The sequence below is a fragment of the Hyla sarda genome, unplaced genomic scaffold (assembly GCF_029499605.1).
Source record: "Hyla sarda isolate aHylSar1 unplaced genomic scaffold, aHylSar1.hap1 scaffold_420, whole genome shotgun sequence".
NCBI lineage: Eukaryota > Metazoa > Chordata > Amphibia > Anura > Hylidae > Hyla > Hyla sarda.
The window spans coordinates 91,340-118,115 of record NW_026610435.1 but is presented as its reverse complement, the minus strand read 5'-3'; the positions used below and the strand labels follow the sequence as shown (position 1 = coordinate 118,115).

General features: G+C 46.0%; 12 non-coding genes across 12 annotated transcripts; all 12 read right to left on the bottom strand.

Moving 5' to 3' along the window:
• Positions 1-1,500: 1,500 nt before the first annotated feature.
• Positions 1,501-1,691, bottom strand: LOC130333926 (U2 spliceosomal RNA). Its single transcript, XR_008875973.1, has one exon. It is a non-coding gene; the product is annotated as a U2 spliceosomal RNA (small nuclear RNA).
• A 2,087-nt stretch (positions 1,692-3,778) lies between these two features.
• On the bottom strand, positions 3,779-3,969 carry LOC130333984 (U2 spliceosomal RNA). The gene has a single exon (XR_008876017.1). It is a non-coding gene; the product is annotated as a U2 spliceosomal RNA (small nuclear RNA).
• Positions 3,970-6,049: 2,080 nt separating this feature from the next.
• Positions 6,050-6,240, bottom strand: LOC130333982 (U2 spliceosomal RNA). Its single transcript, XR_008876016.1, has one exon. It is a non-coding gene; the product is annotated as a U2 spliceosomal RNA (small nuclear RNA).
• A 2,082-nt stretch (positions 6,241-8,322) lies between these two features.
• Positions 8,323-8,513, bottom strand: LOC130333981 (U2 spliceosomal RNA). Its single transcript, XR_008876015.1, has one exon. It is a non-coding gene; the product is annotated as a U2 spliceosomal RNA (small nuclear RNA).
• Positions 8,514-10,598: 2,085 nt separating this feature from the next.
• Positions 10,599-10,789, bottom strand: LOC130333980 (U2 spliceosomal RNA). Its single transcript, XR_008876014.1, has one exon. It is a non-coding gene; the product is annotated as a U2 spliceosomal RNA (small nuclear RNA).
• A 2,087-nt stretch (positions 10,790-12,876) lies between these two features.
• LOC130333979 (U2 spliceosomal RNA) lies at positions 12,877-13,067 on the bottom strand. The gene has a single exon (XR_008876013.1). It is a non-coding gene; the product is annotated as a U2 spliceosomal RNA (small nuclear RNA).
• Positions 13,068-15,158: 2,091 nt separating this feature from the next.
• On the bottom strand, positions 15,159-15,349 carry LOC130333978 (U2 spliceosomal RNA). The gene has a single exon (XR_008876012.1). It is a non-coding gene; the product is annotated as a U2 spliceosomal RNA (small nuclear RNA).
• Positions 15,350-17,437: 2,088 nt separating this feature from the next.
• On the bottom strand, positions 17,438-17,628 carry LOC130333975 (U2 spliceosomal RNA). The gene has a single exon (XR_008876010.1). It is a non-coding gene; the product is annotated as a U2 spliceosomal RNA (small nuclear RNA).
• Positions 17,629-19,714: 2,086 nt separating this feature from the next.
• LOC130333974 (U2 spliceosomal RNA) lies at positions 19,715-19,905 on the bottom strand. Its single transcript, XR_008876009.1, has one exon. It is a non-coding gene; the product is annotated as a U2 spliceosomal RNA (small nuclear RNA).
• Positions 19,906-22,001: 2,096 nt separating this feature from the next.
• Positions 22,002-22,192, bottom strand: LOC130333930 (U2 spliceosomal RNA). Its single transcript, XR_008875976.1, has one exon. It is a non-coding gene; the product is annotated as a U2 spliceosomal RNA (small nuclear RNA).
• A 2,086-nt stretch (positions 22,193-24,278) lies between these two features.
• On the bottom strand, positions 24,279-24,469 carry LOC130333973 (U2 spliceosomal RNA). Its single transcript, XR_008876008.1, has one exon. It is a non-coding gene; the product is annotated as a U2 spliceosomal RNA (small nuclear RNA).
• Positions 24,470-26,558: 2,089 nt separating this feature from the next.
• On the bottom strand, positions 26,559-26,749 carry LOC130333972 (U2 spliceosomal RNA). Its single transcript, XR_008876007.1, has one exon. It is a non-coding gene; the product is annotated as a U2 spliceosomal RNA (small nuclear RNA).
• Between the last annotated feature and the right edge of the window lie 27 nt (positions 26,750-26,776).

Sequence of the window (26,776 nt, the reverse complement as noted above, 5' to 3'; positions counted from 1 at the left end):
CTCTGCAAGGCCTGTGGAAGTGAGTGACATCATAGCACTGTAGTTCTGAGGGTTCAAGATGGATGCAACAATCTCCTGTTGCTTCTATGAAGGCCGTAATAGACGACATCACCAAACAGCTCCATAGTCACATACACAGCAAAGGAGAGATGTTGTTTACACCTAGTGATGTCAGTGGTATTGAGTGACATCACAGCACAGTGCTAAGGCTCCTGGGCCTGGACACAGCAGCGGCTGCAATATCTCAACGGAGAATACGTTTATATCTATGTGTGTGTGTGCGCATATATATATATATATATATATATATATATATATATATATATATATTTCTCCGCCGAAATCACTTTTAAACCCATTTCCACCTTTTTTTCCCTTCTCTTCCTCTTACTTTTTTTTCACGTTTTTCTACGTTTTTCTCCTTTTCGCCTCTTTTCTGGGCGTATTATTCTTCTTTTTCTTCTTTTTTTTCGTCTAATGCATACCCCATCAGTGCAGCAATGCTTATTCAATACCGCCAGCAGATGGAGACACTGGGGGATAATTTTCTAAGGATTTATACTGATTTTTCCTGTCTGAATTTGTCGCACAGAAAGTTGCAGGCCAAATATGTGTGACATTTCTGCGACTTTAGCTTCTAGAGCATTTTTACAACATTATACATAGGTGCTGAATACATAAAAAACGACTGTTCAGCGACAGACAAGTCGCATCGGCTGAAAGTAGGCCAGAATGTCAGTCCATGTTGGAGCAGGTTTAGATACAGTCTAAAGCATAGATCTCAAAGTCTGTGCACAGAATTTAGCAAGGGCCTCGCACCTTCTGATGCATCAGGTAGGTGCACAATAGCATAGCCTAACCCTCTGTACTTTGGTCTATATTGATGCGGGACATAGACAGCCAGCTGATGACCAATCCATTAGTGCAATGGATGGCTGGAAGCATTTGTCTTTGCCTTTGCAATACCACAGAAGCAATGCATGGTCAATGTACAGCAATGACACACCTGTGTGAACAGCCAGGAGACCCCCCCCCCCATGTTATGTTACATAGTTACATAGTTAGTACGGTCGAAAAAAGACATATGTCCATCACGTTCAACCAGGGAATTAAGGGGTAGGGGTGTGGCGCGATATTGGGGAAGGGATGAGATTTTATATTTCTTCATAAGCATTAATCTTATTTTGTCAATTAGGAACATTCAGCACCCACCCGCTATCAAGGCAGCTGCCTATCATGTCATGCCCTACCTGCACAGGTGTGCTGGCTACTCAAATGATCCAATTAAGGAGGCCATTTAGTCAGCAGCAGCAGAAGTCCTGTGCCTGGACGCTCCAACAGGGGCCAGACACAAGCAGAAGCAGAAGCAGCAGAAGCAGCAGCAGCACCACCTTTTGTTTTTTGGCTGCAGTAGCAGCAAGGCCCACAGGGCTGGCTAGCTGGCTAGCCAGCAAGCAGGTAGCAATGAAAGTAGGAATCTTTCTTTTTAACCCTGTAAGGGGGTGGTGCACTGTACCGGAAGATACTGCCATATCGGGTCAATGCATAGGGCGACGGAAGCAAGCTTCGAAATCGGCCCCCGTTCTCAAAAATCCATTTAATATATGGTCCCCAGATAGGGGACGTATCAGATATTAAACTGATAAGAACAGATACTACACTTGATCTTAGCCAAAAGGCCGAGAAGCGATAACCGTGAAAGGGGCGGGCCCAACAAGGTCCCCTTCATGGGCACTATCACTGCTTGCTGTCAGGGAGGCTGCCAGACAATTTTCCATGCACACTCTGGGCTGGGGGGCAGTCAACCACCAGTACACACAGCAGAACCTAAACCCATACCATTATTGCTAAGCAGCAAGACAGGGGCCCATTGCACTCCCACGGGGCCTTTTTAAATGCAATCCATAACCCGGATTTGCCAGGAACCCTTCTTACTCCTCCTACTTGCATGTGACACTGGGCTTAGGATCTGCATAGGAAACACACACACAAGCACACACCTAACTTTGTTGCCTGCAGATGCCTCCTTGGCTGTCCCCAAACGGTATCAAACCAACACCCACGGGAAGCTGTAAGCATAGAGGACATGCCTGCACCCCATTGGACTTACCTGTGTGGGTTAAATCCGGGTTATTTGACAACCTATGGCGGTGATGGTTCTGCTCAGGCAGAGCAGTGCTGATGCTCCTCATAAAGCTGTCGCTGCTGTGAAGGTTCTAGGTGACATCACAAATCCCTTTGGTTACATACACAACAAAGCTGGGTTGTTGTTGTTTACACTCTGCAAGGCCTGTGGAAGTGAGTGACATCATAGCACTGTAGTTCTGAGGGTTCAAGATGGATGCAACAATCTCCTGTTGCTTCTATGAAGGCCGTAATAGACGACATCACCAAACAGCTCCATAGTCACATACACAGCAAAGGAGAGATGTTGTTTACACCTAGTGATGTCAGTGGTATTGAGTGACATCACAGCACAGTGCTAAGGCTCCTGGGCCTGGACACAGCAGCGGCTGCAATATCTCAACGGAGAATACGTTTATATCTATGTGTGTGTGTGCGCATATATATATATATATATATATATATATATATATATATATATATTTCTCCGCCGAAATCACTTTTAAACCCATTTCCACCTTTTTTTCCCTTCTCTTCCTCTTACTTTTTTTTCACGTTTTTTTACGTTTTTCTCCTTTTCGCCTCTTTTCTGGGCGTATTATTCTTCTTTTTCTTCTTTTTTTTCGTCTAATGCATACCCCATCAGTGCAGCAATGCTTATTCAATACCGCCAGCAGATGGAGACACTGGGGGATAATTTTCTAAGGATTTATACTGATTTTTCCTGTCTGAATTTGTCGCACAGAAAGTTGCAGGCCAAATATGTGTGACATTTCTGCGACTTTAGCTTCTAGAGCATTTTTACAACATTATACATAGGTGCTGAATACATAAAAAACGACTGTTCAGCGACAGACAAGTCGCATCGGCTGAAAGTAGGCCAGAATGTCAGTCCATGTTGGAGCAGGTTTAGATACAGTCTAAAGCATAGATCTCAAAGTCTGTGCACAGAATTTAGCAAGGGCCTCGCACCTTCTGATGCATCAGGTAGGTGCACAATAGCATAGCCTAACCCTCTGTACTTTGGTCTATATTGATGCGGGACATAGACAGCCAGCTGATGACCAATCCATTAGTGCAATGGATGGCTGGAAGCATTTGTCTTTGCCTTTGCAATACCACAGAAGCAATGCATGGTCAATGTACAGCAATGACACACCTGTGTGAACAGCCAGGAGACCCCCCCCCCCCATGTTATGTTACATAGTTACATAGTTAGTACGGTCGAAAAAAGACATATGTCCATCACGTTCAACCAGGGAATTAAGGGGTAGGGGTGTGGCGCGATATTGGGGAAGGGATGAGATTTTATATTTCTTCATAAGCATTAATCTTATTTTGTCAATTAGGAACATTCAGCACCCACCCGCTATCAAGGCAGCTGCCTATCATGTCATGCCCTACCTGCACAGGTGTGCTGGCTACTCAAATGATCCAATTAAGGAGGCCATTTAGTCAGCAGCAGCAGAAGTCCTGTGCCTGGACGCTCCAACAGGGGCCAGACACAAGCAGAAGCAGAAGCAGCAGAAGCAGCAGCAGCACCACCTTTTGTTTTTTGGCTGCAGCAGCAGCAAGGCCCACAGGGCTGGCTAGCTGGCTAGCCAGCAAGCAGGTAGCAATGAAAGTAGGAATCTTTCTTTTTAACCCTGTAAGGGGGTGGTGCACTGTACCCGAAGATACTGCCATATCGGGTCAATGCATAGGGCGACGGAAGCAAGCTTCGAAATCGGCCCCCGTTCTCAAAAATCCATTTAATATATGGTCCCCAGATAGGGGACGTATCAGATATTAAACTGATAAGAACAGATACTACACTTGATCTTAGCCAAAAGGCCGAGAAGCGATAACCGTGAAAGGGGCGGGCCCAACAAGGTCCCCTTCATGGGCACTATCACTGCTTGCTGTCAGGGAGGCTGCCAGACAATTTTCCATGCACACTCTGGGCTGGGGGGCAGTCAACCACCAGTACACACAGCAGAACCTAAACCCATACCATTATTGCTAAGCAGCAAGACAGGGGCCCATTGCACTCCCACGGGGCCTTTTTAAATGCAATCCATAACCCGGATTTGCCAGGAACCCTTCTTACTCCTCCTACTTGCATGTGACACTGGGCTTAGGATCTGCATAGGAAACACACACACAAGCACACACCTACCTTTGTTGCCTGCAGATGCCTCCTTGGCTGTCCCCAAACGGTATCAAACCAACACCCACGGGAAGCTGTAAGCATAGAGGACATGCCTGCACCCCATTGGACTTACCTGTGTGGGTTAAATCCGGGTTATTTGACAACCTATGGCGGTGATGGTTCTGCTCAGGCAGAGCAGTGCTGATGCTCCTCATAAAGCTGTCGCTGCTGTGAAGGTTCTAGGTGACATCACAAATCCCTTTGGTTACATACACAACAAAGCTGGGTTGTTGTTGTTTACACTCTGCAAGGCCTGTGGAAGTGAGTGACATCATAGCACTGTAGTTCTGAGGGTTCAAGATGGATGCAACAATCTCCTGTTGCTTCTATGAAGGCCGTAATAGACGACATCACCAAACAGCTCCATAGTCACATACACAGCAAAGGAGAGATGTTGTTTACACCTAGTGATGTCAGTGGTATTGAGTGACATCACAGCACAGTGCTAAGGCTCCTGGGCCTGGACACAGCAGCGGCTGCAATATCTCAACGGAGAATACGTTTATATCTATGTGTGTGTGTGCGCATATATATATATATATATATATATATATATATATATATATATATATATATTTCTCCGCCGAAATCACTTTTAAACCCATTTCCACCTTTTTTTCCCTTCTCTTCCTCTTACTTTTTTTTCACGTTTTTTTACGTTTTTCTCCTTTTCGCCTCTTTTCTGGGCGTATTATTCTTCTTTTTCTTCTTTTTTTTCGTCTAATGCATACCCCATCAGTGCAGCAATGCTTATTCAATACCGCCAGCAGATGGAGACACTGGGGGATAATTTTCTAAGGATTTATACTGATTTTTCCTGTCTGAATTTGTCGCACAGAAAGTTGCAGGCCAAATATGTGTGACATTTCTGCGACTTTAGCTTCTAGAGCATTTTTACAACATTATACATAGGTGCTGAATACATAAAAAGCGACTGTTCAGCGACAGACAAGTCGCATCGGCTGAAAGTAGGCCAGAATGTCAGTCCATGTTGGAGCAGGTTTAGATACAGTCTAAAGCATAGATCTCAAAGTCTGTGCACAGAATTTAGCAAGGGCCTCGCACCTTCTGATGCACAATAGCATAGCCTAACCCTCTGTACTTTGGTCTATATTGATGCGGGACATAGACAGCCAGCTGATGACCAATCCATTAGTGCAATGGATGGCTGGAAGCATTTGTCTTTGCCTTTGCAATACCACAGAAGCAATGCATGGTCAATGTACAGCAATGACACACCTGTGTGAACAGCCAGGAGACCCCCCCCCCCCATGTTATGTTACATAGTTACATAGTTAGTACGGTCGAAAAAAGACATATGTCCATCACGTTCAACCAGGGAATTAAGGGGTAGGGGTGTGGCGCGATATTGGGGAAGGGATGAGATTTTATATTTCTTCATAAGCATTAATCTTATTTTGTCAATTAGGAACATTCAGCACCCACCCGCTATCAAGGCAGCTGCCTATCATGTCATGCCCTACCTGCACAGGTGTGCTGGCTACTCAAATGATCCAATTAAGGAGGCCATTTAGTCAGCAGCAGCAGAAGTCCTGTGCCTGGACGCTCCAACAGGGGCCAGACACAAGCAGAAGCAGAAGCAGCAGAAGCAGCAGCAGCACCACCTTTTGTTTTTTGGCTGCAGCAGCAGCAAGGCCCACAGGGCTGGCTAGCTGGCTAGCCAGCAAGCAGGTAGCAATGAAAGTAGGAATCTTTCTTTTTAACCCTGTAAGGGGGTGGTGCACTGTACCCGAAGATACTGCCATATCGGGTCAATGCATAGGGCGACGGAAGCAAGCTTCGAAATCGGCCCCCGTTCTCAAAAATCCATTTAATATATGGTCCCCAGATAGGGGACGTATCAGATATTAAACTGATAAGAACAGATACTACACTTGATCTTAGCCAAAAGGCCGAGAAGCGATAACCGTGAAAGGGGCGGGCCCAACAAGGTCCCCTTCATGGGCACTATCACTGCTTGCTGTCAGGGAGGCTGCCAGACAATTTTCCATGCACACTCTGGGCTGGGGGGCAGTCAACCACCAGTACACACAGCAGAACCTAAACCCATACCATTATTGCTAAGCAGCAAGACAGGGGCCCATTGCACTCCCACGGGGCCTTTTTAAATGCAATCCATAACCCGGATTTGCCAGGAACCCTTCTTACTCCTCCTACTTGCATGTGACACTGGGCTTAGGATCTGCATAGGAAACACACACACAAGCACACACCTACCTTTGTTGCCTGCAGATGCCTCCTTGGCTGTCCCCAAACGGTATCAAACCAACACCCACGGGAAGCTGTAAGCATAGAGGACATGCCTGCACCCCATTGGACTTACCTGTGTGGGTTAAATCCGGGTTATTTGACAACCTATGGCGGTGATGGTTCTGCTCAGGCAGAGCAGTGCTGATGCTCCTCATAAAGCTGTCGCTGCTGTGAAGGTTCTAGGTGACATCACAAATCCCTTTGGTTACATACACAACAAAGCTGGGTTGTTGTTGTTTACACTCTGCAAGGCCTGTGGAAGTGAGTGACATCATAGCACTGTAGTTCTGAGGGTTCAAGATGGATGCAACAATCTCCTGTTGCTTCTATGAAGGCCGTAATAGACGACATCACCAAACAGCTCCATAGTCACATACACAGCAAAGGAGAGATGTTGTTTACACCTAGTGATGTCAGTGGTATTGAGTGACATCACAGCACAGTGCTAAGGCTCCTGGGCCTGGACACAGCAGCGGCTGCAATATCTCAACGGAGAATACGTTTATATCTATGTGTGTGTGTGCGCATATATATATATATATATATATATATATATATATATATATTTCTCCGCCGAAATCACTTTTAAACCCATTTCCACCTTTTTTTCCCTTCTCTTCCTCTTACTTTTTTTTCACGTTTTTTTACGTTTTTCTCCTTTTCGCCTCTTTTCTGGGCGTATTATTCTTCTTTTTCTTCTTTTTTTTCGTCTAATGCATACCCCATCAGTGCAGCAATGCTTATTCAATACCGCCAGCAGATGGAGACACTGGGGGATAATTTTCTAAGGATTTATACTGATTTTTCCTGTCTGAATTTGTCGCACAGAAAGTTGCAGGCCAAATATGTGTGACATTTCTGCGACTTTAGCTTCTAGAGCATTTTTACAACATTATACATAGGTGCTGAATACATAAAAAGCGACTGTTCAGCGACAGACAAGTCGCATCGGCTGAAAGTAGGCCAGAATGTCAGTCCATGTTGGAGCAGGTTTAGATACAGTCTAAAGCATAGATCTCAAAGTCTGTGCACAGAATTTAGCAAGGGCCTCGCACCTTCTGATGCATCAGGTAGGTGCACAATAGCATAGCCTAACCCTCTGTACTTTGGTCTATATTGATGCGGGACATAGACAGCCAGCTGATGACCAATCCATTAGTGCAATGGATGGCTGGAAGCATTTGTCTTTGCCTTTGCAATACCACAGAAGCAATGCATGGTCAATGTACAGCAATGACACACCTGTGTGAACAGCCAGGAGACCCCCCCCCCCATGTTATGTTACATAGTTACATAGTTAGTACGGTCGAAAAAAGACATATGTCCATCACGTTCAACCAGGGAATTAAGGGGTAGGGGTGTGGCGCGATATTGGGGAAGGGATGAGATTTTATATTTCTTCATAAGCATTAATCTTATTTTGTCAATTAGGAACATTCAGCACCCACCCGCTATCAAGGCAGCTGCCTATCATGTCATGCCCTACCTGCACAGGTGTGCTGGCTACTCAAATGATCCAATTAAGGAGGCCATTTAGTCAGCAGCAGCAGAAGTCCTGTGCCTGGACGCTCCAACAGGGGCCAGACACAAGCAGAAGCAGAAGCAGCAGAAGCAGCAGCAGCACCACCTTTTGTTTTTTGGCTGCAGCAGCAGCAAGGCCCACAGGGCTGGCTAGCTGGCTAGCCAGCAAGCAGGTAGCAATGAAAGTAGGAATCTTTCTTTTTAACCCTGTAAGGGGGTGGTGCACTGTACCCGAAGATACTGCCATATCGGGTCAATGCATAGGGCGACGGAAGCAAGCTTCGAAATCGGCCCCCGTTCTCAAAAATCCATTTAATATATGGTCCCCAGATAGGGGACGTATCAGATATTAAACTGATAAGAACAGATACTACACTTGATCTTAGCCAAAAGGCCGAGAAGCGATAACCGTGAAAGGGGCGGGCCCAACAAGGTCCCCTTCATGGGCACTATCACTGCTTGCTGTCAGGGAGGCTGCCAGACAATTTTCCATGCACACTCTGGGCTGGGGGGCAGTCAACCACCAGTACACACAGCAGAACCTAAACCCATACCATTATTGCTAAGCAGCAAGACAGGGGCCCATTGCACTCCCACGGGGCCTTTTTAAATGCAATCCATAACCCGGATTTGCCAGGAACCCTTCTTACTCCTCCTACTTGCATGTGACACTGGGCTTAGGATCTGCATAGGAAACACACACACAAGCACACACCTACCTTTGTTGCCTGCAGATGCCTCCTTGGCTGTCCCCAAACGGTATCAAACCAACACCCACGGGAAGCTGTAAGCATAGAGGACATGCCTGCACCCCATTGGACTTACCTGTGTGGGTTAAATCCGGGTTATTTGACAACCTATGGCGGTGATGGTTCTGCTCAGGCAGAGCAGTGCTGATGCTCCTCATAAAGCTGTCGCTGCTGTGAAGGTTCTAGGTGACATCACAAATCCCTTTGGTTACATACACAACAAAGCTGGGTTGTTGTTGTTTACACTCTGCAAGGCCTGTGGAAGTGAGTGACATCATAGCACTGTAGTTCTGAGGGTTCAAGATGGATGCAACTCCTGTTGCTTCTATGAAGGCCGTAATAGACGACATCACCAAACAGCTCCATAGTCACATACACAGCAAAGGAGAGATGTTGTTTACACCTAGTGATGTCAGTGGTATTGAGTGACATCACAGCACAGTGCTAAGGCTCCTGGGCCTGGACACAGCAGCGGCTGCAATATCTCAACGGAGAATACGTTTATATCTATGTGTGTGTGTGCGCATATATATATATATATATATATATATATATATATATATATATATTTCTCCGCCGAAATCACTTTTAAACCCATTTCCACCTTTTTTTCCCTTCTCTTCCTCTTACTTTTTTTTCACGTTTTTTTACGTTTTTCTCCTTTTCGCCTCTTTTCTGGGCGTATTATTCTTCTTTTTCTTCTTTTTTTTCGTCTAATGCATACCCCATCAGTGCAGCAATGCTTATTCAATACCGCCAGCAGATGGAGACACTGGGGGATAATTTTCTAAGGATTTATACTGATTTTTCCTGTCTGAATTTGTCGCACAGAAAGTTGCAGGCCAAATATGTGTGACATTTCTGCGACTTTAGCTTCTAGAGCATTTTTACAACATTATACATAGGTGCTGAATACATAAAAAGCGACTGTTCAGCGACAGACAAGTCGCATCGGCTGAAAGTAGGCCAGAATGTCAGTCCATGTTGGAGCAGGTTTAGATACAGTCTAAAGCATAGATCTCAAAGTCTGTGCACAGAATTTAGCAAGGGCCTCGCACCTTCTGATGCATCAGGTAGGTGCACAATAGCATAGCCTAACCCTCTGTACTTTGGTCTATATTGATGCGGGACATAGACAGCCAGCTGATGACCAATCCATTAGTGCAATGGATGGCTGGAAGCATTTGTCTTTGCCTTTGCAATACCACAGAAGCAATGCATGGTCAATGTACAGCAATGACACACCTGTGTGAACAGCCAGGAGACCCCCCCCCCCCCCATGTTATGTTACATAGTTACATAGTTAGTACGGTCGAAAAAAGACATATGTCCATCACGTTCAACCAGGGAATTAAGGGGTAGGGGTGTGGCGCGATATTGGGGAAGGGATGAGATTTTATATTTCTTCATAAGCATTAATCTTATTTTGTCAATTAGGAACATTCAGCACCCACCCGCTATCAAGGCAGCTGCCTATCATGTCATGCCCTACCTGCACAGGTGTGCTGGCTACTCAAATGATCCAATTAAGGAGGCCATTTAGTCAGCAGCAGCAGAAGTCCTGTGCCTGGACGCTCCAACAGGGGCCAGACACAAGCAGAAGCAGAAGCAGCAGAAGCAGCAGCAGCACCACCTTTTGTTTTTTGGCTGCAGCAGCAGCAAGGCCCACAGGGCTGGCTAGCTGGCTAGCCAGCAAGCAGGTAGCAATGAAAGTAGGAATCTTTCTTTTTAACCCTGTAAGGGGGTGGTGCACTGTACCCGAAGATACTGCCATATCGGGTCAATGCATAGGGCGACGGAAGCAAGCTTCGAAATCGGCCCCCGTTCTCAAAAATCCATTTAATATATGGTCCCCAGATAGGGGACGTATCAGATATTAAACTGATAAGAACAGATACTACACTTGATCTTAGCCAAAAGGCCGAGAAGCGATAACCGTGAAAGGGGCGGGCCCAACAAGGTCCCCTTCATGGGCACTATCACTGCTTGCTGTCAGGGAGGCTGCCAGACAATTTTCCATGCACACTCTGGGCTGGGGGGCAGTCAACCACCAGTACACACAGCAGAACCTAAACCCATACCATTATTGCTAAGCAGCAAGACAGGGGCCCATTGCACTCCCACGGGGCCTTTTTAAATGCAATCCATAACCCGGATTTGCCAGGAACCCTTCTTACTCCTCCTACTTGCATGTGACACTGGGCTTAGGATCTGCATAGGAAACACACACACAAGCACACACCTACCTTTGTTGCCTGCAGATGCCTCCTTGGCTGTCCCCAAACGGTATCAAACCAACACCCACGGGAAGCTGTAAGCATAGAGGACATGCCTGCACCCCATTGGACTTACCTGTGTGGGTTAAATCCGGGTTATTTGACAACCTATGGCGGTGATGGTTCTGCTCAGGCAGAGCAGTGCTGATGCTCCTCATAAAGCTGTCGCTGCTGTGAAGGTTCTAGGTGACATCACAAATCCCTTTGGTTACATACACAACAAAGCTGGGTTGTTGTTGTTTACACTCTGCAAGGCCTGTGGAAGTGAGTGACATCATAGCACTGTAGTTCTGAGGGTTCAAGATGGATGCAACAATCTCCTGTTGCTTCTATGAAGGCCGTAATAGACGACATCACCAAACAGCTCCATAGTCACATACACAGCAAAGGAGAGATGTTGTTTACACCTAGTGATGTCAGTGGTATTGAGTGACATCACAGCACAGTGCTAAGGCTCCTGGGCCTGGACACAGCAGCGGCTGCAATATCTCAACGGAGAATACGTTTATATCTATGTGTGTGTGTGCGCATATATATATATATATATATATATATATATATATATATATATATTTCTCCGCCGAAATCACTTTTAAACCCATTTCCACCTTTTTTTCCCTTCTCTTCCTCTTACTTTTTTTTCACGTTTTTTTACGTTTTTCTCCTTTTCGCCTCTTTTCTGGGCGTATTATTCTTCTTTTTCTTCTTTTTTTTCGTCTAATGCATACCCCATCAGTGCAGCAATGCTTATTCAATACCGCCAGCAGATGGAGACACTGGGGGATAATTTTCTAAGGATTTATACTGATTTTTCCTGTCTGAATTTGTCGCACAGAAAGTTGCAGGCCAAATATGTGTGACATTTCTGCGACTTTAGCTTCTAGAGCATTTTTACAACATTATACATAGGTGCTGAATACATAAAAAGCGACTGTTCAGCGACAGACAAGTCGCATCGGCTGAAAGTAGGCCAGAATGTCAGTCCATGTTGGAGCAGGTTTAGATACAGTCTAAAGCATAGATCTCAAAGTCTGTGCACAGAATTTAGCAAGGGCCTCGCACCTTCTGATGCATCAGGTAGGTGCACAATAGCATAGCCTAACCCTCTGTACTTTGGTCTATATTGATGCGGGACATAGACAGCCAGCTGATGACCAATCCATTAGTGCAATGGATGGCTGGAAGCATTTGTCTTTGCCTTTGCAATACCACAGAAGCAATGCATGGTCAATGTACAGCAATGACACACCTGTGTGAACAGCCAGGAGACCCCCCCCCCCCATGTTATGTTACATAGTTACATAGTTAGTACGGTCGAAAAAAGACATATGTCCATCACGTTCAACCAGGGAATTAAGGGGTAGGGGTGTGGCGCGATATTGGGGAAGGGATGAGATTTTATATTTCTTCATAAGCATTAATCTTATTTTGTCAATTAGGAACATTCAGCACCCACCCGCTATCAAGGCAGCTGCCTATCATGTCATGCCCTACCTGCACAGGTGTGCTGGCTACTCAAATGATCCAATTAAGGAGGCCATTTAGTCAGCAGCAGCAGAAGTCCTGTGCCTGGACGCTCCAACAGGGGCCAGACACAAGCAGAAGCAGAAGCAGCAGAAGCAGCAGCAGCACCACCTTTTGTTTTTTGGCTGCAGCAGCAGCAAGGCCCACAGGGCTGGCTAGCTGGCTAGCCAGCAAGCAGGTAGCAATGAAAGTAGGAATCTTTCTTTTTAACCCTGTAAGGGGGTGGTGCACTGTACCCGAAGATACTGCCATATCGGGTCAATGCATAGGGCGACGGAAGCAAGCTTCGAAATCGGCCCCCGTTCTCAAAAATCCATTTAATATATGGTCCCCAGATAGGGGACGTATCAGATATTAAACTGATAAGAACAGATACTACACTTGATCTTAGCCAAAAGGCCGAGAAGCGATAACCGTGAAAGGGGCGGGCCCAACAAGGTCCCCTTCATGGGCACTATCACTGCTTGCTGTCAGGGAGGCTGCCAGACAATTTTCCATGCACACTCTGGGCTGGGGGGCAGTCAACCACCAGTACACACAGCAGAACCTAAACCCATACCATTATTGCTAAGCAGCAAGACAGGGGCCCATTGCACTCCCACGGGGCCTTTTTAAATGCAATCCATAACCCGGATTTGCCAGGAACCCTTCTTACTCCTCCTACTTGCATGTGACACTGGGCTTAGGATCTGCATAGGAAACACACACACAAGCACACACCTACCTTTGTTGCCTGCAGATGCCTCCTTGGCTGTCCCCAAACGGTATCAAACCAACACCCACGGGAAGCTGTAAGCATAGAGGACATGCCTGCACCCCATTGGACTTACCTGTGTGGGTTAAATCCGGGTTATTTGACAACCTATGGCGGTGATGGTTCTGCTCAGGCAGAGCAGTGCTGATGCTCCTCATAAAGCTGTCGCTGCTGTGAAGGTTCTAGGTGACATCACAAATCCCTTTGGTTACATACACAACAAAGCTGGGTTGTTGTTGTTTACACTCTGCAAGGCCTGTGGAAGTGAGTGACATCATAGCACTGTAGTTCTGAGGGTTCAAGATGGATGCAACAATCTCCTGTTGCTTCTATGAAGGCCGTAATAGACGACATCACCAAACAGCTCCATAGTCACATACACAGCAAAGGAGAGATGTTGTTTACACCTAGTGATGTCAGTGGTATTGAGTGACATCACAGCACAGTGCTAAGGCTCCTGGGCCTGGACACAGCAGCGGCTGCAATATCTCAACGGAGAATACGTTTATATCTATGTGTGTGTGTGCGCATATATATATATATATATATATATATATATATATATATATATATATTTCTCCGCCGAAATCACTTTTAAACCCATTTCCACCTTTTTTTCCCTTCTCTTCCTCTTACTTTTTTTTCACGTTTTTTTACGTTTTTCTCCTTTTCGCCTCTTTTCTGGGCGTATTATTCTTCTTTTTCTTCTTTTTTTTCGTCTAATGCATACCCCATCAGTGCAGCAATGCTTATTCAATACCGCCAGCAGATGGAGACACTGGGGGATAATTTTCTAAGGATTTATACTGATTTTTCCTGTCTGAATTTGTCGCACAGAAAGTTGCAGGCCAAATATGTGTGACATTTCTGCGACTTTAGCTTCTAGAGCATTTTTACAACATTATACATAGGTGCTGAATACATAAAAAGCGACTGTTCAGCGACAGACAAGTCGCATCGGCTGAAAGTAGGCCAGAATGTCAGTCCATGTTGGAGCAGGTTTAGATACAGTCTAAAGCATAGATCTCAAAGTCTGTGCACAGAATTTAGCAAGGGCCTCGCACCTTCTGATGCATCAGGTAGGTGCACAATAGCATAGCCTAACCCTCTGTACTTTGGTCTATATTGATGCGGGACATAGACAGCCAGCTGATGACCAATCCATTAGTGCAATGGATGGCTGGAAGCATTTGTCTTTGCCTTTGCAATACCACAGAAGCAATGCATGGTCAATGTACAGCAATGACACACCTGTGTGAACAGCCAGGAGACCCCCCCCCCCCCCATGTTATGTTACATAGTTACATAGTTAGTACGGTCGAAAAAAGACATATGTCCATCACGTTCAACCAGGGAATTAAGGGGTAGGGGTGTGGCGCGATATTGGGGAAGGGATGAGATTTTATATTTCTTCATAAGCATTAATCTTATTTTGTCAATTAGGAACATTCAGCACCCACCCGCTATCAAGGCAGCTGCCTATCATGTCATGCCCTACCTGCACAGGTGTGCTGGCTACTCAAATGATCCAATTAAGGAGGCCATTTAGTCAGCAGCAGCAGAAGTCCTGTGCCTGGACGCTCCAACAGGGGCCAGACACAAGCAGAAGCAGAAGCAGCAGAAGCAGCAGCAGCACCACCTTTTGTTTTTTGGCTGCAGCAGCAGCAAGGCCCACAGGGCTGGCTAGCTGGCTAGCCAGCAAGCAGGTAGCAATGAAAGTAGGAATCTTTCTTTTTAACCCTGTAAGGGGGTGGTGCACTGTACCCGAAGATACTGCCATATCGGGTCAATGCATAGGGCGACGGAAGCAAGCTTCGAAATCGGCCCCCGTTCTCAAAAATCCATTTAATATATGGTCCCCAGATAGGGGACGTATCAGATATTAAACTGATAAGAACAGATACTACACTTGATCTTAGCCAAAAGGCCGAGAAGCGATAACCGTGAAAGGGGCGGGCCCAACAAGGTCCCCTTCATGGGCACTATCACTGCTTGCTGTCAGGGAGGCTGCCAGACAATTTTCCATGCACACTCTGGGCTGGGGGGCAGTCAACCACCAGTACACACAGCAGAACCTAAACCCATACCATTATTGCTAAGCAGCAAGACAGGGGCCCATTGCACTCCCACGGGGCCTTTTTAAATGCAATCCATAACCCGGATTTGCCAGGAACCCTTCTTACTCCTCCTACTTGCATGTGACACTGGGCTTAGGATCTGCATAGGAAACACACACACAAGCACACACCTACCTTTGTTGCCTGCAGATGCCTCCTTGGCTGTCCCCAAACGGTATCAAACCAACACCCACGGGAAGCTGTAAGCATAGAGGACATGCCTGCACCCCATTGGACTTACCTGTGTGGGTTAAATCCGGGTTATTTGACAACCTATGGCGGTGATGGTTCTGCTCAGGCAGAGCAGTGCTGATGCTCCTCATAAAGCTGTCGCTGCTGTGAAGGTTCTAGGTGACATCACAAATCCCTTTGGTTACATACACAACAAAGCTGGGTTGTTGTTGTTTACACTCTGCAAGGCCTGTGGAAGTGAGTGACATCATAGCACTGTAGTTCTGAGGGTTCAAGATGGATGCAACAATCTCCTGTTGCTTCTATGAAGGCCGTAATAGACGACATCACCAAACAGCTCCATAGTCACATACACAGCAAAGGAGAGATGTTGTTTACACCTAGTGATGTCAGTGGTATTGAGTGACATCACAGCACAGTGCTAAGGCTCCTGGGCCTGGACACAGCAGCGGCTGCAATATCTCAACGGAGAATACGTTTATATCTATGTGTGTGTGTGCGCATATATATATATATATATATATATATATATATATATATATATATATTTCTCCGCCGAAATCACTTTTAAACCCATTTCCACCTTTTTTTCCCTTCTCTTCCTCTTACTTTTTTTTCACGTTTTTTTACGTTTTTCTCCTTTTCGCCTCTTTTCTGGGCGTATTATTCTTCTTTTTCTTCTTTTTTTTCGTCTAATGCATACCCCATCAGTGCAGCAATGCTTATTCAATACCGCCAGCAGATGGAGACACTGGGGGATAATTTTCTAAGGATTTATACTGATTTTTCCTGTCTGAATTTGTCGCACAGAAAGTTGCAGGCCAAATATGTGTGACATTTCTGCGACTTTAGCTTCTAGAGCATTTTTACAACATTATACATAGGTGCTGAATACATAAAAAGCGACTGTTCAGCGACAGACAAGTCGCATCGGCTGAAAGTAGGCCAGAATGTCAGTCCATGTTGGAGCAGGTTTAGATACAGTCTAAAGCATAGATCTCAAAGTCTGTGCACAGAATTTAGCAAGGGCCTCGCACCTTCTGATGCATCAGGTAGGTGCACAATAGCATAGCCTAACCCTCTGTACTTTGGTCTATATTGATGCGGGACATAGACAGCCAGCTGATGACCAATCCATTAGTGCAATGGATGGCTGGAAGCATTTGTCTTTGCCTTTGCAATACCACAGAAGCAATGCATGGTCAATGTACAGCAATGACACACCTGTGTGAACAGCCAGGAGACCCCCCCCCCCATGTTATGTTACATAGTTACATAGTTAGTACGGTCGAAAAAAGACATATGTCCATCACGTTCAACCAGGGAATTAAGGGGTAGGGGTGTGGCGCGATATTGGGGAAGGGATGAGATTTTATATTTCTTCATAAGCATTAATCTTATTTTGTCAATTAGGAACATTCAGCACCCACCCGCTATCAAGGCAGCTGCCTATCATGTCATGCCCTACCTGCACAGGTGTGCTGGCTACTCAAATGATCCAATTAAGGAGGCCATTTAGTCAGCAGCAGCAGAAGTCCTGTGCCTGGACGCTCCAACAGGGGCCAGACACAAGCAGAAGCAGAAGCAGCAGAAGCAGCAGCAGCACCACCTTTTGTTTTTTGGCTGCAGCAGCAGCAAGGCCCACAGGGCTGGCTAGCTGGCTAGCCAGCAAGCAGGTAGCAATGAAAGTAGGAATCTTTCTTTTTAACCCTGTAAGGGGGTGGTGCACTGTACCCGAAGATACTGCCATATCGGGTCAATGCATAGGGCGACGGAAGCAAGCTTCGAAATCGGCCCCCGTTCTCAAAAATCCATTTAATATATGGTCCCCAGATAGGGGACGTATCAGATATTAAACTGATAAGAACAGATACTACACTTGATCTTAGCCAAAAGGCCGAGAAGCGATAACCGTGAAAGGGGCGGGCCCAACAAGGTCCCCTTCATGGGCACTATCACTGCTTGCTGTCAGGGAGGCTGCCAGACAATTTTCCATGCACACTCTGGGCTGGGGGGCAGTCAACCACCAGTACACACAGCAGAACCTAAACCCATACCATTATTGCTAAGCAGCAAGACAGGGGCCCATTGCACTCCCACGGGGCCTTTTTAAATGCAATCCATAACCCGGATTTGCCAGGAACCCTTCTTACTCCTCCTACTTGCATGTGACACTGGGCTTAGGATCTGCATAGGAAACACACACACAAGCACACACCTACCTTTGTTGCCTGCAGATGCCTCCTTGGCTGTCCCCAAACGGTATCAAACCAACACCCACGGGAAGCTGTAAGCATAGAGGACATGCCTGCACCCCATTGGACTTACCTGTGTGGGTTAAATCCGGGTTATTTGACAACCTATGGCGGTGATGGTTCTGCTCAGGCAGAGCAGTGCTGATGCTCCTCATAAAGCTGTCGCTGCTGTGAAGGTTCTAGGTGACATCACAAATCCCTTTGGTTACATACACAACAAAGCTGGGTTGTTGTTGTTTACACTCTGCAAGGCCTGTGGAAGTGAGTGACATCATAGCACTGTAGTTCTGAGGGTTCAAGATGGATGCAACAATCTCCTGTTGCTTCTATGAAGGCCGTAATAGACGACATCACCAAACAGCTCCATAGTCACATACACAGCAAAGGAGAGATGTTGTTTACACCTAGTGATGTCAGTGGTATTGAGTGACATCACAGCACAGTGCTAAGGCTCCTGGGCCTGGACACAGCAGCGGCTGCAATATCTCAATGGAGAATACGTTTATATCTATGTGTGTGTGTGCGCATATATATATATATATATATATATATATATATATATATATATATTTCTCCGCCGAAATCACTTTTAAACCCATTTCCACCTTTTTTTCCCTTCTCTTCCTCTTACTTTTTTTTCACGTTTTTTTACGTTTTTCTCCTTTTCGCCTCTTTTCTGGGCGTATTATTCTTCTTTTTCTTCTTTTTTTTCGTCTAATGCATACCCCATCAGTGCAGCAATGCTTATTCAATACCGCCAGCAGATGGAGACACTGGGGGATAATTTTCTAAGGATTTATACTGATTTTTCCTGTCTGAATTTGTCGCACAGAAAGTTGCAGGCCAAATATGTGTGACATTTCTGCGACTTTAGCTTCTAGAGCATTTTTACAACATTATACATAGGTGCTGAATACATAAAAAGCGACTGTTCAGCGACAGACAAGTCGCATCGGCTGAAAGTAGGCCAGAATGTCAGTCCATGTTGGAGCAGGTTTAGATACAGTCTAAAGCATAGATCTCAAAGTCTGTGCACAGAATTTAGCAAGGGCCTCGCACCTTCTGATGCATCAGGTAGGTGCACAATAGCATAGCCTAACCCTCTGTACTTTGGTCTATATTGATGCGGGACATAGACAGCCAGCTGATGACCAATCCATTAGTGCAATGGATGGCTGGAAGCATTTGTCTTTGCCTTTGCAATACCACAGAAGCAATGCATGGTCAATGTACAGCAATGACACACCTGTGTGAACAGCCAGGAGACCCCCCCCCCCATGTTATGTTACATAGTTACATAGTTAGTACGGTCGAAAAAAGACATATGTCCATCACGTTCAACCAGGGAATTAAGGGGTAGGGGTGTGGCGCGATATTGGGGAAGGGATGAGATTTTATATTTCTTCATAAGCATTAATCTTATTTTGTCAATTAGGAACATTCAGCACCCACCCGCTATCAAGGCAGCTGCCTATCATGTCATGCCCTACCTGCACAGGTGTGCTGGCTACTCAAATGATCCAATTAAGGAGGCCATTTAGTCAGCAGCAGCAGAAGTCCTGTGCCTGGACGCTCCAACAGGGGCCAGACACAAGCAGAAGCAGAAGCAGCAGAAGCAGCAGCAGCACCACCTTTTGTTTTTTGGCTGCAGCAGCAGCAAGGCCCACAGGGCTGGCTAGCTGGCTAGCCAGCAAGCAGGTAGCAATGAAAGTAGGAATCTTTCTTTTTAACCCTGTAAGGGGGTGGTGCACTGTACCCGAAGATACTGCCATATCGGGTCAATGCATAGGGCGACGGAAGCAAGCTTCGAAATCGGCCCCCGTTCTCAAAAATCCATTTAATATATGGTCCCCAGATAGGGGACGTATCAGATATTAAACTGATAAGAACAGATACTACACTTGATCTTAGCCAAAAGGCCGAGAAGCGATAACCGTGAAAGGGGCGGGCCCAACAAGGTCCCCTTCATGGGCACTATCACTGCTTGCTGTCAGGGAGGCTGCCAGACAATTTTCCATGCACACTCTGGGCTGGGGGGCAGTCAACCACCAGTACACACAGCAGAACCTAAACCCATACCATTATTGCTAAGCAGCAAGACAGGGGCCCATTGCACTCCCACGGGGCCTTTTTAAATGCAATCCATAACCCGGATTTGCCAGGAACCCTTCTTACTCCTCCTACTTGCATGTGACACTGGGCTTAGGATCTGCATAGGAAACACACACACAAGCACACACCTACCTTTGTTGCCTGCAGATGCCTCCTTGGCTGTCCCCAAACGGTATCAAACCAACACCCACGGGAAGCTGTAAGCATAGAGGACATGCCTGCACCCCATTGGACTTACCTGTGTGGGTTAAATCCGGGTTATTTGACAACCTATGGCGGTGATGGTTCTGCTCAGGCAGAGCAGTGCTGATGCTCCTCATAAAGCTGTCGCTGCTGTGAAGGTTCTAGGTGACATCACAAATCCCTTTGGTTACATACACAACAAAGCTGGGTTGTTGTTGTTTACACTCTGCAAGGCCTGTGGAAGTGAGTGACATCATAGCACTGTAGTTCTGAGGGTTCAAGATGGATGCAACAATCTCCTGTTGCTTCTATGAAGGCCGTAATAGACGACATCACCAAACAGCTCCATAGTCACATACACAGCAAAGGAGAGATGTTGTTTACACCTAGTGATGTCAGTGGTATTGAGTGACATCACAGCACAGTGCTAAGGCTCCTGGGCCTGGACACAGCAGCGGCTGCAATATCTCAACGGAGAATACGTTTATATCTATGTGTGTGTGTGCGCATATATATATATATATATATATATATATATATATATATATATATATATATTTCTCCGCCGAAATCACTTTTAAACCCATTTCCACCTTTTTTTCCCTTCTCTTCCTCTTACTTTTTTTTCACGTTTTTTTACGTTTTTCTCCTTTTCGCCTCTTTTCTGGGCGTATTATTCTTCTTTTTCTTCTTTTTTTTCGTCTAATGCATACCCCATCAGTGCAGCAATGCTTATTCAATACCGCCAGCAGATGGAGACACTGGGGGATAATTTTCTAAGGATTTATACTGATTTTTCCTGTCTGAATTTGTCGCACAGAAAGTTGCAGGCCAAATATGTGTGACATTTCTGCGACTTTAGCTTCTAGAGCATTTTTACAACATTATACATAGGTGCTGAATACATAAAAAGCGACTGTTCAGCGACAGACAAGTCGCATCGGCTGAAAGTAGGCCAGAATGTCAGTCCATGTTGGAGCAGGTTTAGATACAGTCTAAAGCATAGATCTCAAAGTCTGTGCACAGAATTTAGCAAGGGCCTCGCACCTTCTGATGCATCAGGTAGGTGCACAATAGCATAGCCTAACCCTCTGTACTTTGGTCTATATTGATGCGGGACATAGACAGCCAGCTGATGACCAATCCATTAGTGCAATGGATGGCTGGAAGCATTTGTCTTTGCCTTTGCAATACCACAGAAGCAATGCATGGTCAATGTACAGCAATGACACACCTGTGTGAACAGCCAGGAGACCCCCCCCCCCCATGTTATGTTACATAGTTACATAGTTAGTACGGTCGAAAAAAGACATATGTCCATCACGTTCAACCAGGGAATTAAGGGGTAGGGGTGTGGCGCGATATTGGGGAAGGGATGAGATTTTATATTTCTTCATAAGCATTAATCTTATTTTGTCAATTAGGAACATTCAGCACCCACCCGCTATCAAGGCAGCTGCCTATCATGTCATGCCCTACCTGCACAGGTGTGCTGGCTACTCAAATGATCCAATTAAGGAGGCCATTTAGTCAGCAGCAGCAGAAGTCCTGTGCCTGGACGCTCCAACAGGGGCCAGACACAAGCAGAAGCAGAAGCAGCAGAAGCAGCAGCAGCACCACCTTTTGTTTTTTGGCTGCAGCAGCAGCAGCAAGGCCCACAGGGCTGGCTAGCTGGCTAGCCAGCAAGCAGGTAGCAATGAAAGTAGGAATCTTTCTTTTTAACCCTGTAAGGGGGTGGTGCACTGTACCCGAAGATACTGCCATATCGGGTCAATGCATAGGGCGACGGAAGCAAGCTTCGAAATCGGCCCCCGTTCTCAAAAATCCATTTAATATATGGTCCCCAGATAGGGGACGTATCAGATATTAAACTGATAAGAACAGATACTACACTTGATCTTAGCCAAAAGGCCGAGGAGCGATAACCGTGAAAGGGGCGGGCCCAACAAGGTCCCCTTCATGGGCACTATCACTGCTTGCTGTCAGGGAGGCTGCCAGACAATTTTCCATGCACACTCTGGGCTGGGGGGCAGTCAACCACCAGTACGCACAGCAGAACCTAAACCCATACCATTATTGCTAAGCAGCAAGACAGGGGCCCATTGCACTCCCACGGGGCCTTTTTAAATGCAATCCATAACCCGGATTTGCCAGGAACCCTTCTTACTCCTCCTACTTGCATGTGACACTGGGCTTAGGATCTGCATAGGAAACACACACACAAGCACACACCTACCTTTGTTGCCTGCAGATGCCTCCTTGGCTGTCCCCAAACGGTATCAAACCAACACCCACGGGAAGCTGTAAGCATAGAGGACATGCCTGCACCCCATTGGACTTACCTGTGTGGGTTAAATCCGGGTTATTTGACAACCTATGGCGGTGATGGTTCTGCTCAGGCAGAGCAGTGCTGATGCTCCTCATAAAGCTGTCGCTGCTGTGAAGGTTCTAGGTGACATCACAAATCCCTTTGGTTACATACACAACAAAGCTGGGTTGTTGTTGTTTACACTCTGCAAGGCCTGTGGAAGTGAGTGACATCATAGCACTGTAGTTCTGAGGGTTCAAGATGGATGCAACAATCTCCTGTTGCTTCTATGAAGGCCGTAATAGACGACATCACCAAACAGCTCCATAGTCACATACACAGCAAAGGAGAGATGTTGTTTACACCTAGTGATGTCAGTGGTATTGAGTGACATCACAGCACAGTGCTAAGGCTCCTGGGCCTGGACACAGCAGCGGCTGCAATATCTCAACGGAGAATACGTTTATATCTATGTGTGTGTGTGCGCATATATATATATATATATATATATATATATATATATATATATATTTCTCCGCCGAAATCACTTTTAAACCCATTTCCACCTTTTTTTCCCTTCTCTTCCTCTTACTTTTTTTTCACGTTTTTTTACGTTTTTCTCCTTTTCGCCTCTTTTCTGGGCGTATTATTCTTCTTTTTCTTCTTTTTTTTCGTCTAATGCATACCCCATCAGTGCAGCAATGCTTATTCAATACCGCCAGCAGATGGAGACACTGGGGGATAATTTTCTAAGGATTTATACTGATTTTTCCTGTCTGAATTTGTCGCAGAGAAAGTTGCAGGCCAAATATGTGTGACATTTCTGCGACTTTAGCTTCTAGAGCATTTTTACAACATTATACATAGGTGCTGAATACATAAAAAGCAACTGTTCAGCGACAGACAAGTCGCATCGGCTGAAAGTAGGCCAGAATGTCAGTCCATGTTGGAGCAGGTTTAGATACAGTCTAAAGCATAGATCTCAAAGTCTGTGCACAGAATTTAGCAAGGGCCTCGCACCTTCTGATGCATCAGGTAGGTGCACAATAGCATAGCCTAACCCTCTGTACTTTGGTCTATATTGATGCGGGACATAGACAGCCAGCTGATGACCAATCCATTAGTGCAATGGATGGCTGGAAGCATTTGTCTTTGCCTTTGCAATACCACAGAAGCAATGCATGGTCAATGTACAGCAATGACACACCTGTGTGAACAGCCAGGAGACCCCCCCCCCCATGTTATGTTACATAGTTACATAGTTAGTACGGTCGAAAAAAGACATATGTCCATCACGTTCAACCAGGGAATTAAGGGGTAGGGGTGTGGCGCGATATTGGGGAAGGGATGAGATTTTATATTTCTTCATAAGCATTAATCTTATTTTGTCAATTAGGAACATTCAGCACCCACCCGCTATCAAGGCAGCTGCCTATCATGTCATGCCCTACCTGCACAGGTGTGCTGGCTACTCAAATGATCCAATTAAGGAGGCCATTTAGTCAGCAGCAGCAGAAGTCCTGTGCCTGGACGCTCCAACAGGGGCCAGACACAAGCAGAAGCAGAAGCAGCAGAAGCAGCAGCAGCACCACCTTTTGTTTTTTGGCTGCAGCAGCAGCAAGGCCCACAGGGCTGGCTAGCTGGCTAGCCAGCAAGCAGGTAGCAATGAAAGTAGGAATCTTTCTTTTTAACCCTGTAAGGGGGTGGTGCACTGTACCCGAAGATACTGCCATATCGGGTCAATGCATAGGGCGACGGAAGCAAGCTTCGAAATCGGCCCCCGTTCTCAAAAATCCATTTAATATATGGTCCCCAGATAGGGGACGTATCAGATATTAAACTGATAAGAACAGATACTACACTTGATCTTAGCCAAAAGGCCGAGAAGCGATAACCGTGAAAGGGGCGGGCCCAACAAGGTCCCCTTCATGGGCACTATCACTGCTTGCTGTCAGGGAGGCTGCCAGACAATTTTCCATGCACACTCTGGGCTGGGGGGCAGTCAACCACCAGTACACACAGCAGAACCCAAACCCATACCATTATTGCTAAGCAGCAAGACAGGGGCCCATTGCACTCCCACGGGGCCTTTTTAAATGCAATCCATAACCCGGATTTGCCAGGAACCCTTCTTACTCCTCCTACTTGCATGTGACACTGGGCTTAGGATCTGCATAGGAAACACACACACAAGCACACACCTACCTTTGTTGCCTGCAGATGCCTCCTTGGCTGTCCCCAAACGGTATCAAACCAACACCCACGGGAAGCTGTAAGCATAGAGGACATGCCTGCACCCCATTGGACTTACCTGTGTGGGTTAAATCCGGGTTATTTGACAACCTATGGCGGTGATGGTTCTGCTCAGGCAGAGCAGTGCTGATGCTCCTCATAAAGCTGTCGCTGCTGTGAAGGTTCTAGGTGACATCACAAATCCCTTTGGTTACATACACAACAAAGCTGGGTTGTTGTTGTTTACACTCTGCAAGGCCTGTGGAAGTGAGTGACATCATAGCACTGTAGTTCTGAGGGTTCAAGATGGATGCAACAATCTCCTGTTGCTTCTATGAAGGCCGTAATAGACGACATCACCAAACAGCTCCATAGTCACATACACAGCAAAGGAGAGATGTTGTTTACACCTAGTGATGTCAGTGGTATTGAGTGACATCACAGCACAGTGCTAAGGCTCCTGGGCCTGGACACAGCAGCGGCTGCAATATCTCAACGGAGAATACGTTTATATCTATGTGTGTGTGTGCGCATATATATATATATATATATATATATATATATATATATATATATTTCTCCGCCGAAATCACTTTTAAACCCATTTCCACCTTTTTTTCCCTTCTCTTACTCTTACTTTTTTTTCACGTTTTTTTACGTTTTTCTCCTTTTCGACTCTTTTCTGGGCGTATTATTCTTCTTTTTCTTCTTTTTTTTCGTCTAATGCATACCCCATCAGTGCAGCAATGCTTATTCAATACCGCCAGCAGATGGAGACACTGGGGGATAATTTTCTAAGGATTTATACTGATTTTTCCTGTCTGAATTTGTCGCACAGAAAGTTGCAGGCCAAATATGTGTGACATTTCTGCGACTTTAGCTTCTAGAGCATTTTTACAACATTATACATAGGTGCTGAATACATAAAAAGCGACTGTTCAGCGACAGACAAGTCGCATCGGCTGAAAGTAGGCCAGAATGTCAGTCCATGTTGGAGCAGGTTTAGATACAGTCTAAAGCATAGATCTCAAAGTCTGTGCACAGAATTTAGCAAGGGCCTCGCACCTTCTGATGCATCAGGTAGGTGCACAATAGCATAGCCTAACCCTCTGTACTTTGGTCTATATTGATGCGGGACATAGACAGCCAGCTGATGACCAATCCATTAGTGCAATGGATGGCTGGAAGCATTTGTCTTTGCCTTTGCAATACCACAGAAGCAATGCATGGTCAATGTACAGCAATGACACACCTGTGTGAACAGCCAGGAGACCCCCCCCCCCATGTTATGTTACATAGTTACATAGTTAGTACGGTCGAAAAAAGACATATGTCCATCACGTTCAACCAGGGAATTAAGGGGTAGGGGTGTGGCGCGATATTGGGGAAGGGATGAGATTTTATATTTCTTCATAAGCATTAATCTTATTTTGTCAATTAGGAACATTCAGCACCCACCCGCTATCAAGGCAGCTGCCTATCATGTCATGCCCTACCTGCACAGGTGTGCTGGCTACTCAAATGATCCAATTAAGGAGGCCATTTAGTCAGCAGCAGCAGAAGTCCTGTGCCTGGACGCTCCAACAGGGGCCAGACACAAGCAGAAGCAGAAGCAGCAGAAGCAGCAGCAGCACCACCTTTTGTTTTTTGGCTGCAGCAGCAGCAGCAAGGCCCACAGGGCTGGCTAGCTGGCTAGCCAGCAAGCAGGTAGCAATGAAAGTAGGAATCTTTCTTTTTAACCCTGTAAGGGGGTGGTGCACTGTACCCGAAGATACTGCCATATCGGGTCAATGCATAGGGCGACGGAAGCAAGCTTCGAAATCGGCCCCCGTTCTCAAAAATCCATTTAATATATGGTCCCCAGATAGGGGACGTATCAGATATTAAACTGATAAGAACAGATACTACACTTGATCTTAGCCAAAAGGCCGAGAAGCGATAACCGTGAAAGGGGCGGGCCCAACAAG